This window comes from Podarcis gaigeae, assembly GCF_964106915.1.
Source record: "Podarcis gaigeae genome assembly, chromosome: 6".
Lineage (NCBI taxonomy): Eukaryota > Metazoa > Chordata > Lepidosauria > Squamata > Lacertidae > Podarcis > Podarcis gaigeae.
In genome coordinates, this window is record NC_139682.1 from 80,033,208 (window position 1) to 80,046,223 (window position 13,016).

Genomic DNA, 13,016 nt, shown 5'->3' on the forward strand with positions numbered 1-13,016 from the left:
AGCCTTCTGAATGGAAATGACTGCGAACGTCCCCACCACATGTTGCTGTTTAATGCAATATGCGGCTCGATATTGATCTCCAGAATCAAGTCATTAAAATGTGCAGGTTTTTTTGTTTATTGGAATGAAGCAATTAAATGGTTCAGTTATGCCAGACCTTACCTTTTCTGATGAAAACTATTGATTTCTTGCCACAGCTTTATAAGCGACAATGTTTTTGATTACTCTTGACAAACCTCCTTGGAGTGTTAATTAAAATTGTACCAGATGAGCAGGTGTGGGAGATCATTAGATTGCCCGGATCACACACCACACTTCATATTCTGCAGCCTTGCATAATGAATAGGGCACAAGAGGGGGAAAACAATATCTTAATCAGCAGAATTAGCATCTTTGCTTAACCCCCCCCCCACAACCAACTAGGTGGCATTCAGTTTTACAGTACCGACATCCATCAGCTGTTGGAGAACTTCAGTGTCACTGACTACACTTCCTCTTTTATAATAGTAATTTGTTTCAAAGGACAAGTCTAGTCACTTTTATTTTTAAAGCACAAAAGATTACACTATACTAGAAAGGCAAGAGGCAGCATGAAAATAAACAGTTAGGATGAAGCTATGCATCCAATTATCTTTTTAATGCAAAAAATGCCATGAATTTTGCCAGAAGAAATATTTCAACATGTATTCTATTGATTTCTATTATTCTTCTTGTTGCTGGACTAAATGTTTTGGTAACTATGTCATGAAAGACATTGATTTGGTTAGCTTTTGAAGTGAAGCCAACAAAGGGAGGTTCTTTTTTTAAAAATTTGCATCAGCAATTTTATTTTGCACATTTATCAAAATTGACTTTTTGGGGAAGGCATTATGACTGCAGTCTGATGCACACATATATACAGCCTAATTTTATGTGTAAGTTCGGTAGGGCTTACTCAAAGAAACCCACACTGAATTCTGGCATAAGGCGAGGCTATATGACAATGTATTTATTTACTCTCAACATTGGTTTTTAAAATAGTGCCTGAAGTTAAAAATCCAACACAATCATGGTTGGAACCGAGGCTCCTGCGACAATGGAAGTTTGTTTTGATAGACAGCTTTGTACTGACAACCACACACACAAAATGACCAAAGACAAGGAAGGAAAGGAAGAAACACAGAGTATATAGCACAGGGCTGAGGTTGGAGTGATGCAGAGGAATGTGTGGAACAGCTGCTCACAAAATACCTGCCTTGTAAGTAAATGGAAAGCTTCAGCTTCTATTAATTTGACTGGTGTGCTCTAGTCAACAGTAACGAAAATCCTGTGTGATGTGCTTGCAATGCAGCCCCCATTACATTTGAATAGACAATTTTCGACTGCACTGCTCTTTCTTCTTTTTGAAGTGTGCTGTTTTACACTGTGAGCAATTGAGATATGACATAAAGAAGCGTGAGGTTTTGCAGACGAGTGCTAGCTTAGAATGACTATTATTATTTCTACTAATACTGTATTATAATTGTTGTTATTTTATTTCTGTATGGCCCTTCCTCCTGGTGGGGAACCCAGAGTGGAGTACATCATAAATAAGATATAGTCAATTAAAGCAACATTACATTGAAACCAGTCTAAAAACTCCTGACATCAAGCAGAACCCAACTAAAACCTGTAGTAACATTTTTCATCTGCTTGGTACCTGTAAAGGATGCAAGCAGTTTCTGCCTTAAAGTACCAAGTAGAGGCATGCCCTACACTCACCACTCCCTCCTCTCAAAAAAGGCTGGTGACCCCTACTTTATTTACATGGTCCACATAAATAGAAAAACACACACACCAGTGCCTTTTAAATAGATAATTTACAACACAATTCTAGACATGCCTGCTTAGAAATAAGGCCCACTGAGTTTGATAGGGCTTACTCCCAGGTAAGTGGGTATAGAACTGCAGCCCTAACTGACCATCCCTTTAGACTTTTCTTGAAATGACATGCTCGTTAGTTTTCCATAGCTTAACAATTAGAGTGATGTGTTGAATTTTCCTGTATGATTATGCACCAGTTATTGAATTATTCAGCAATACGGATTTTCTCGGGACCTTAACTGACATACAAGCTAAGTATACCAGCCCCTTTGCTGGTATACTAATAAAACTAATAGAAGAAACAGAGGGAAGAGAGTGGAAATGGCAATGTTCGCACATTATAAGGCATAAACCACAAGGTTCCTGCCCTCTCCCAGCTCACACTAAGGCTGTGTACACGCTCCTGTTTACTCAGCATCCAGTGCACTCCTGCTGCAAGTCTGGCAGCATTAACCACAACAAACCTTTATCCTGTCGTTTGTAATGAAATGCTACATTTTGATGTGTTTCCCCCACAAACCACATTCAATCTTCAATCTAACGTGTACAGAGCCTATGAGGGAGGGAAACATGGTCCCTGCCTGGTTTAGTGTTACTCCAAACAAATCACAACCTGTAGCCAAATTTTATTATTGGCTTACAGGTCATTGGATACAATGATAAATCCAAGGTGGTGGTTTGTTTTCGCTGGGTGGAATTAAGCAGTTTTGCTAGTGCACAAAAAGCCATGGTTTATGGTGCACTGTGATGTGCAAACACCGCAGGAATTGTTGAAGGCTATCTCCTACCACAACCAACACGCTATTCTGTAACCTGAGTCCTTTTGTACACAAAGTAATCTGCCCAGTAGTACATGTAAAACAATCACAATATGCCTGCAGGTGCATTGTGGGGAATAATCTCTGCTGGCTCATGGAGAATTAACCTAACAGCAGTCCTTAACATAGGATATGTTAGGATAACATTAGGATATCCAATTTCGTTGCACTTGTGCAATGTTGCACTTGTGTAATGACAATAAAGAATCTATCTATCTATCTATATCCGCGTGTGGGATGGGCTAGGTGAGGAATGCAGGTTTATACCCCAGGATAGAGGTGGTGAACTCTGGCCCCACAATCTTAAATTCTGAAGTAAAAAAAAGAAGGGTTGATGGAAGCAGTAGGTACTAACGGGAGCTAAGCTAAGACATTTTTGCTGTCTGCTGCTGAGCAGCAACCCCAAATGCACCCTCAAGTCAAGGTGCATTAGTTCCCTCAGTGAAGACATGGGGTTGATATTTTTGACTAACTCACAGTGCCCCTGAATATACACAAAGAGAACATTTTATTTCAGAAGGAACATGGCTATACTATCAAATAGGGTTGATAGACCCCTATCACAAAGAACTGAAGAGGGATAAAGATAACTTCACTATAAAGTATATCCTATGGGTTTATAAATGCTATGTCCCCACTCTGCTGCCTTCATCCACAAGGAACCTATCCTATCCTTGTTGAGGGAGGAGGGTGGTTCAGGTGGAATGATTATGCAGGGCTAGTGATACTGCCAACCTCCAGCATCTGTTTGCCTGAGTTTGTCTAATCTCTGCCCTGGGTGCAATAATGGGGACTGGAATTAAGGTCTTCATTCACCACTAAATTTCTTAAAGTAAATCCCTAATTGCTGACCAGGTCTATTAGGGCTGCATAACCTACTGTGATGACAATGCTACAAAAATTCAGTGCAGCACATTGTTTTATGTAGATGGAACAGTCTATAGGTTTTAGAATATCAATTCCCCCTTTTGTTTAAGTAGAGCTCCATTGTTTTATTTATTACTAAATTGCTCTTTTGTTGCTTCCTGACGGTTTGATTTGTTGCGACGCTTACATCTCAAATGAGCCACAGTCTCTTGGAATGAGTGGCTCTCTTTCATTATTCTTTGAGCCATATTGAAAACCATTCCTGTCAGCTGATACTCTCCCAAGTAGCTTGGGAGAACTTTGGCATAGTTTGCCTAACCTTACAAACAGTAAAAGCTAAACTCGCCTTTGATTAAAATAATAATAATAAAGCCAGACGACTTTGGCACAGGGCCATTAAGGATGCAGGTGACGTTTGTAGCAGGCTTGACAGAATATTTCGCAAAACAGTAAATGTTCTCCTGAGGGTCCCTCAAATGGGCTGCGGCACTTTGCTTGTACTTAACATATATCAACTGTCACCCAACGGCAGTCACCGCTGAAGTGAGCACAATGGAACATCCAGATGGGCTAAACAAAGTGAGCAAATGTTCAATGCTATTAAAAGCTGTTTACATCAACTTCCAGTATTTCATGTGGTGAAGTTTATATTGTGTCACCTCTGAGCTGCTTAGCTCCATCCACTGCCTGCCGACACTTTTGTAAACTATTGTTGCTTATGTATGAAAACGCTGTACGTGCTACAGAGCATTTAAACAGCAGGGAACAGTCCATTGTATGCTAATTGCTTACTCCCAAGTATTTTAAATGATCTTAGTTTCTAGTTAGCAGATCTCCTTTGCGGACTTCTTTTCCAGCCTTACTATTCTTCTAACCGACAGGTGAACCATCAGGATTTGTTTTACTTTATTTTTCCTCCCACTTGCAAATCTACACACACTTTGTGCCATATGCAAATTTGCTGTGCACAAGTAAGATGATGTCAGATGAGACGGAATTTCAAGGAATGATGCTTTCCCCATAATTGTGTTTCTGTATAAGAAAAAGCTTAACCTGTTGAATCCCAACAGGCAGATATACAGCTATAATATATCCATAGGAAAAACTCTTGCAGAATTACATAGCCAAACTAGGTCTTCACATTTTCTGGAAGTTGATTCGAAGAGATGTCTCTTTCTCCTCAAGTTGCTTATTGTTCCACCCATTCTTGGATAAGTGCTGCAGCTTAGTTGCAGAACAAGTGGACCGTTACTGAGGTGGATGGACAAATGAAGCCGCCCAGAGTGGCTGGGGAAACCCAGCCAGATGGGCGGGGTACAAATAATGAATTATTATTATTATCATTAATGATCTTGCTTAATCTAAGGCAGCTTTCCATGTGCCTTCATTATTGGCGCCTCTTCCATTACCTTTTTTAAAAAATGAATTTGCAGGTGGGGGGTTTCATCTGTTTGTTAATTACAACAAATTTCTTTTTAAAAAGGCTGTCTAGTTCATGATTCCAGGACATGGTTGCTCCAGGTTCCCACTTTTGCCAGCAAACTGTATCAAATGTGTGTGGATGTATGTACAGTATAGGTGCTATTTCACTTTTTTGAAAAACAAAAGCAAAGAAAGAAGAGTTTGCCATTTTGGGAGGAGTAGGTGTGTTTGGGAAATGTGTAAAGGTTAAAAGAAGGGTAGCAAATAGGATAAAACTGAAATGAACTAAAATAGGAGTGCTTGTCTGCATACACAATGAGACTTTGTTCAGTCCATTACATAGAAGAGATTTATTCTGGAGTGAGCCAGTCCTGTGTGCTTGGAGAGCTCCAGTTCGGCTTGCTGCCCATTTGCTTTATATAAGGTCTGTACCTTCAAGTGTATCTGACTGTTCCAAAGCCTCTGCATTCATGCTTGACAGAGGTCAAACCTTGTGCCTTTAGATGAGCCCTTGGAGCCAGTTTGTCAATCCAAATGCAAGCTGCTCAACTTCCTGTTTATGCCTGTGTTGAGTTACATATCCGGACTTCCTTGCCTTCAGCTGCAGGTTTTTCCGTACTCCCTAGGAGATCCCTTCCTTAAAATGGTTTCTTATCATTTAAGCAGGCTGCTGGAATTTTGCTAATTCCTGTTTCACTTAACACATGTGAAGTTCTGCATTGGCTACACAGGCCATACAGTGTTACCAAAAGGTGATTTAAATAACAATGTACGACCAGAGAGGGCATTAAATGCAATATTTTGATTACCTGTTAAAGGCACTTCCTGTAAACTGACCTCAAGTTGCTATCAATGAAAGTGTGATCTTGTAAATTTAAGTTGTAGTTAGGATTTTGTGTACCTTTAAAAGTTGTAGTTAGACTGTTTGTGTACCTTTAAAAAGACTATTCTTGCGCCTCAAGGTTAATTTTGGCTGACACTATGAATGGTTTTAAAACTGATAATCTCTCCACTAGATGCTGATGATGAATCCTACTAGTACTAGTTCCTGCACTTACAAGCTTGCCATCTAAAATTAAACACTGGGAGCAAGCAACAGAAGAAGAAGCCTAAGCTGAAAGAGACAAGTTAGCCAGGTAAGCAAATGCAGTTACACATGCTACACCATTTCAAAGGTGGCCTCCCAGTTATGGAACCGTATTCCAAACGTGATCCGTCAGGCCTCATCCCTTGGCAGTTTTACAGAGTCCTTAAAGAGCCATCTTTTTATCATGGCCCTTGGGAGCCAATCTGTAAATTGGTCATTTTATTTTCTTTTCTATTGTATACTATAGTGATTATGTATTGTTGGACAGAGATGTATATTTCAAATGTTTAAAGGGAATTATTGCTGGATTTCATAAATATGCATTGATATGATGGGAGACGGTTGGTCTAAAAGTAAAATTGAATTGAATTACTATACCAGCATGACAATTTTTAAGTGTTATTGGAACAAGCAAATATCCAGCATTGAATACTACACTGTCATCACATGTTGTGCACAAGGCTAAATATTTACACTGCGTATATTAATATGAAGGCAACCCACCACTGAGCAAAGGTGTCACGTTTTAAGCCCTGACCCTTTGTATAGAGTCAATAGCCTCTGGCAAAAGGTGCAAGAAGTGATTTTTGAATAAATAATTCAGCCGTCTACAGTGGAAGTACCAAAGGAAGCATTGCATACAGAAGAGAATTTGTCTAAGCAGTTAAGCCAGCTATAGGGGTTTGGGTGTGTGGCTGTGTGTCCTTGTACCATCTACCGGTAAATAGAACAATATGTTGGTGCAACGAAGGGAGGGAAAGCGTTAAAGCAGCTTGGTGCCTCCGGAAGTTTTGAACTACAACTCCCATCAACCCCAGCTGGCATGGTCTGTTGTCCAGGATGATGGCAGTTTTGTCCCTAACATCTGCTGATCACTAGGTTGAGGAGGCTACCCTCAATTTCATAAATTTATTATTATATATAGATCTTATGTTCTCAACATAAAAATACAAGATGGAAACACCAAAATAGCTATCCTCATCTGTCTTTACACACCCCTGCCTCCATCATCATCATCATCATTATTGTTATTTTGTATACCGCCCTATATCTGCAGGGCTCAGGGCAGTTCACAGGATAAAATCACAATATATATATAAAAACCAAATACATAATCAAAATAAAAACAAAAACAACCCAATAACACCCCCCCACACACACATTTTAAAAGGGCATTGGATGTCAATTAGCCAAAGATTTTTCCTAGCACGTAGTTCAGGGGTCACATGACTATGTTATGTTTGCTATCCAGATCCATCTCTCTTCTGTGTGGGTCTTCCTGAAGAGCACACAATTTGGTGTGCACAGTGGGGAATTTGTGGCTGCACAATGAAGCTTCCTATCATGTAAAAGAGAACAGGAAGCTATGAATATACTGGGCTCCAGGGAGTGTTCTGATTGTGGCCGTTGTGTATAGACTTGCACGCAGAAAGGAATAATTATTGAACTTAATGACTGTCGTGTTATCTTAAGAGATGTTCCTAATGAATATAGAGTAGCTTTCAAACGTAAGTGTTCGGGCTCCACACTGTTTAAATAATGTTTGATTGATCAACTGCAATTTAACCAATTAAGTAATAATTAAATCTAAACAACTAAATTTAAATAACTTTGCATATTGCCAAACCTGATGTCCTCTGAGGTTTTGAAGGCAATGTGACATAGCTTGCAATTTAATAAAAAAGTGTCACTCATTGGAAGGGAAGCTTAATATTTTATTTTTCATTTCCTGTTTCCTTTATGCAGAACTAAGGCTTTAGTTGAGCTCTCTTAATATTTTCCCCACCCTTGGAACTGTGGAGGCTGGGAGAGAGTTTTTTCTGTGGCAGCCCTTAAATTGGGGAATTCCGTCCCCATAGATGCATCTTGCATCTTCACTGTGCAGCCTTTGCTGTATGTTAAAGAAGCAGCTTTCCACCCTGGCCTTTGGCAGTGAAGGTCACTTTGGCTAAATTTATACCATTCTATTCCATTTGGAATGGTTTTATGTGCTTTATAATTGCAACTGTTTTATCTTATAATTTTAAATACTGCTGAACCACCCTAGGACCTTAGGGCATAGGGTGGGTAAGAAATCAATCAAATAAAAAAGATAATTGTTGTTTAAACTGATCAAATCTATATGTGCTAATATATATGGGATTTCCTTACTGATTTTTTTTTTTAATGGTATAACTTATTACTTTTCTTGGGCTGCCACAATTAAGATTGAAATCTCTCCAAAATGGCACTTTATACATAAAAAGAGAAAGTTTATTTTATAAAAGTATTTCTATATTGTTGCATTTTGAGTAGGACTAACATTGGATACAGTCATATGTAATATAAAAGGCAAGGTGATGTGGAAAGTGAAAATCATCACTCCATTATCACTGTCTTCATTCTTATTTATATAATAATAATAATAATAATAATAATAATAATAATAATAATTTTTTATTTATACCCCGCCCTCCCCAGCCAAGGCCGGGCTCAGAGCGGCTATTTGACAGATATATATATATACTGTAAAGGTAAAGCGACACCTGACTGTTAGGTCCAGTTGCGGACGACTTTGGGGTTGCGGCGCTCATCTTGCTTTACTGGCCGAGGGATCCGGCGTACAGCTTCCGGGTCATGTGGCCAGCATGACTAAGACACTTCTGGCAAACCAGAGCAGCGCACGGAAACGCTGTTACCTTCCCGCTGGAGCGGTACCTATTTATCTACTTGCACTTTGAAGTGCTTTCAAACTGCAAGGTTGGCAGGAGCAGGGACTGAGCAACGGGAGCTCACCCCATCGCAGGGATTCGAACTGCTGACCTTCTGATCGGCAAGCCCTAGGCTCAGTGGTTTAGACCACAGCGCCAGCCATGTCCCATATATACTGTACTCCCCTTCAATTAGCACTTTATTAATAAAATATAATAGTAATAAAGCAACATAGAACAACAATTAAAGGCAGCATTAAAAAAAAAACAGTTGAGAAGATAAATGTCAAATCAGCAGTTAAAAGATTGGGAAAATTAAAAGGTTTTCATCTGGCTCCAGAAAGATAACACAAAGTCCAGCAACAACATGCAGCTTCTTTGAGCAGGAGTTGGAGCTCTCCAAAATGTAGCAATGGCCACCAATTTAGATGGCTTTAAAATGAGATTAGACCGATTTATGGCACATTAGGCTCTCAATGGCCACTAGCCATGATGCCTATATTCTGCCTCAACTGTCAAAGGCAGATCCTGGGGATCACAAACAGAATGGCATCCACATACTGCTTGCTGGCTTCAGATTGGCAAAATTTCGGATCCAGGATGTGAATGGAAAATTTATGGGCTTAATTTTCAATACTTTCATTTAATATATATAGTAATTCCTCCGCGAATGTCTGCCTCATCTAGCGTCCATTCCAGCGAATGTCTGTGGCAAACCTGGAAGTACCGGAATGGGTTACTTCCGGGTTTGCTGCTTTCACATGCGCAGAAGTGCTAAATTGTGCTTTGCGTGCATGCACAGATGCGGCGCTTTGCCCTGCGTCCTTTTCGGCTAGCAGCTGGGGTTCTGGAACAGATCCCAGTCGCAAAACAAGGTACGACCCTAAGATTAATTTAGATCGACATCAGAGGTACAGTAGTAGAGTCACCGCAAAGTGGCTTTGGGCGACTGAATAACTATTGGTTTCAATGCTTTAGCCTAATCGTAGACCATTTTAAGAATGTGCTTTGTGTGTGTCAGAATATTCATATGAAAACATCATCCAGATTGAAATCACATCATATTGTAATGACTTCATTAACTCTGCCACCAGTTCGGCAACCCTTTTTATTCCCTTTCACCCTTTGCTTTCTGAAACATTTTCATGATGTTGTTGTTTTTGGTCAGAAAAACGTATGTTGCTAAATATGGTTTCTGTTTTTTTATAGTAAAACCAACAATAACAATGAGTCTAGCTATTATATTAACAATTAGTGCTGATCCCCCCCACGGCTTTCATCTCCTGGTCATTTGTCATAATGCTTATATTTCTGTTGCAATGAGGATGTGTGATGCCTCTCTGAAAGCAGCTGGAATGAAAACAAACACATCCACCAAGTTTGGCAAGCAAGAGAACAGAGACAGATTAATTTGTTGTGTGCTTCAAAGGGTTCCTCAGAAAAAGCTCTTTCATTGATGGTGGAGTGGCACACTATGCCTGTAAGCATGGAAAGTCTGAGCTGCATTCTTAATTTAGTACCGTGTGGGAAAGTTGATGGACGATGACAGTAAAGTTGGTTTTACTTCTATTGTAAGGTTCTTTCTAAAAGAGCAAGTCTCAGTTATTAATCTGCAAAATCTTAATTTCTGTGGATTAATTCTGAACACACATATATACACACACTTCTAAACCTCACTTCTAATGCTGTGCAATTTCCCAGTGCATTTATACAGTTGTCTCTATCGGAGGTTAAGTTTTGTTTCTAAACTGTGCAAAGAAGAACTGAAGAAACTTGTTTTTAAAACAAAGTTCATGGAGTTCAGTAAGTGTCCCAAACAACAGGAAAAAATCCTAAATTATTCTAAGTCTGCAATGTACACACTTACCTGGGAGTTAGCCCCACTGAACTCACTGGAACTTACATATTGATTCATGTTATTAGAAGAGAATTTGTCGCTAGCACACTTCACTTTGATTTCCACTCCACCCTGTCCAGTTGATTATTTTATGTCATTTTGGTAAGAACTTGGCTTGAAGTTCACAGGCAGCACAAAACATGTAGCTACAAACAGAGCCCTTCATCAGTTGAAACATCTTCCCTTCAGACTTTGGGATAAATAGACTTCTCCGTTTACCACTGACACGTGTGTGAGGAACAGCCCATAACATGATTGAACTCCATTGATTTTTCATAAAAGTTTAATAAGACGATACAGGTCAAAAGCTTTGCAAAATTTGCAATAAATTTTGGCAGCTATCTGAACTAGACTTTGCTGCAAAAGCTGACATAAGAGGAGTGAAAGTGTTGGTTGAGACTATGAAAGGTAATGAGCACCGTGAAACTTTTGATCAGCTTTTTAAAGACTTTTGTATTGACTGCTGTTTCTCAGCAGATTAATTTTTTTTGTTTAGAGGAGATTTCATTCATTTGATAATAGCAGCATATCTCCAATAGCATGCATTATAAAAACACCTTCCTAATAGTGATGTCCCAAAACATTTGATGCCCAAGACAGACTATCCCGATGGTGGTCAGAGTATTTAAACTAAATAATTGACATTTTGCTGCCTTTTAGTGGTATTCCAAAACATGCTGTCTGACGTGAACTGCTTCTTCCTGCCAAATATTTGGGATGATACTGCTCCCTAAATGCAACCTCTCTTGAAGTGGAGCTTTCTGTGGGAATGTTGAGGAAGGTAGGATCTATTGATTAAATATTATTCCTCCTCACTCACATTAGTGAGCAAGCAGCAGAGCACATTCCTTGCAGCTTGTTGGAAGCAAGTTGATGATTCGTTAGAATCATTTAAATTAATCAATCCAGTCTGGCTTGTCCAGTCTGGATTGTTCCTGGTAAGTTTTCCTTTTATTTCCTCTTTAAAATAATAATAACACGACAGTCTTCTTTAAAAGTAAGAGTAAAGTTTTACTTACGTTCAGTTCACAGCAGTAATCTGAAGGCAGGCTTTATCTTGTGGTTACAGTTACATAGCCAGCTTTTACATGGTCAGCTAGGGTCATGCCCATTTACCTGGTCACACACAAGGGGAGGAGACTCCAGAGCAGCTTTGACAGGAAGTCCTCCCTGTCTGGAGCCACATTCCCCTGTGTGTCCACTCTAGGCAACAGGAAAATATTGTACTTGACTGCTTCAGGGATGATACATCCCACACTTCCTTCATGTTTTACACAAGCTTAAAGCAGCTAGGACAAGGGCAGTCAACATGTTTGGGACTACAAATCCTGTCAGACTCAATCAGTATAGCTGATGTTTGGCAATGATGGAAGTTGGAGTCCAAAGCATCTGGAAGACTTTGCATTGGCTATCCCTGATCTAGGACGTACATACTTGCACATTATGGCTGCCAACTGGAGCCCATCTTTATATAGTTCCATGTGGGTGGTGATGCTTCATGATGACGTATTTGTTGTATAGTGACATACCATGCAACCTGGGCAATTTTCTCCATACCAGCACAAATGCCCTTTGCCATGAGGTTTCATGAGAAATAGAGAAAATCACTGATCCATGTGGTGATTAATAATAATGAGGAGGAGGAGGAGGAGAAGGATTCCACATTTAACAGTATCAGAAGCTGTTAAAGGATCATGGTCATACTCCCCTATCTTGTTTCTGACAAGCGTTACCAATCAGGGCAACCATGGTGGTGGCTTCAGTGTCATGGCCGGGCCTGAGACCAGTCTCGGATGGATCCATGTAATCAGTTTCCTCCAAGTATGCCTGAAGCTGGACCACCACCACCTCCTTGGACACCTTGCTCAACATATTTGCCACTGGGTGATACATAAGTTACACTTCTAGGCCCAGGGAGGTCACCTGTAATATAAGGAGATACTTGTAATATGGGAGTTCAATATGGGAGTTCAAGTAGGGTAAGTGAGAGAGGGATTCGAACCGCCAACCTTCCAATTGGCAAGCCCAAGAGGCTCAGTGGTCTAGACCACAGCACCACCCATGTACACGTGGAGGGACCCACTGAGTGGTTTGAGTTTCTAACGTACACTTCTTACATTTTACATTTTCAGATTTAAATTGCTATAATTGGCTTTGTAGTGGACAGCTTAGACACCATAATATTTTTTTCTCTCACACCCTTCCCCACCCTCCTTGCCCTTTCAATCATTTCCTACTTTCTTTACGAACTTGTCATTTAGCTCCTAAAAATATCCGCGTTATCAGGGTTCAGACTCAGGGCTTTCGCTGAGAGACTATTGTTTGCCAATAATTAGTTTTGTGGTGCAGAGCATCTGAGTGGCTCCCTGGTCCTTCTGAGCAGCCTATTATGC

General features: G+C 40.0%; 1 long non-coding RNA gene across 24 annotated transcripts in view; it reads left to right on the forward strand.

Annotated features, from left to right (window-relative positions):
• The window catches only part of LOC310847528, a 181,251-nt gene that overhangs the window by 73,681 nt on the left and 94,554 nt on the right, over positions 1 to 13,016 (forward strand). For 22 of the 24 annotated variants that reach the window (XR_014565837.1, XR_014565838.1, XR_014565839.1 and 19 more), the window contains one exon: positions 5,966 to 6,085. The exons of the other annotated variants lie outside the window; for them this stretch is intronic. This is a non-coding gene — a long non-coding RNA (uncharacterized lncRNA). The remainder of the gene's footprint in view (positions 1 to 5,965; positions 6,086 to 13,016) is intronic. 24 annotated transcript variants of the gene reach the window in all.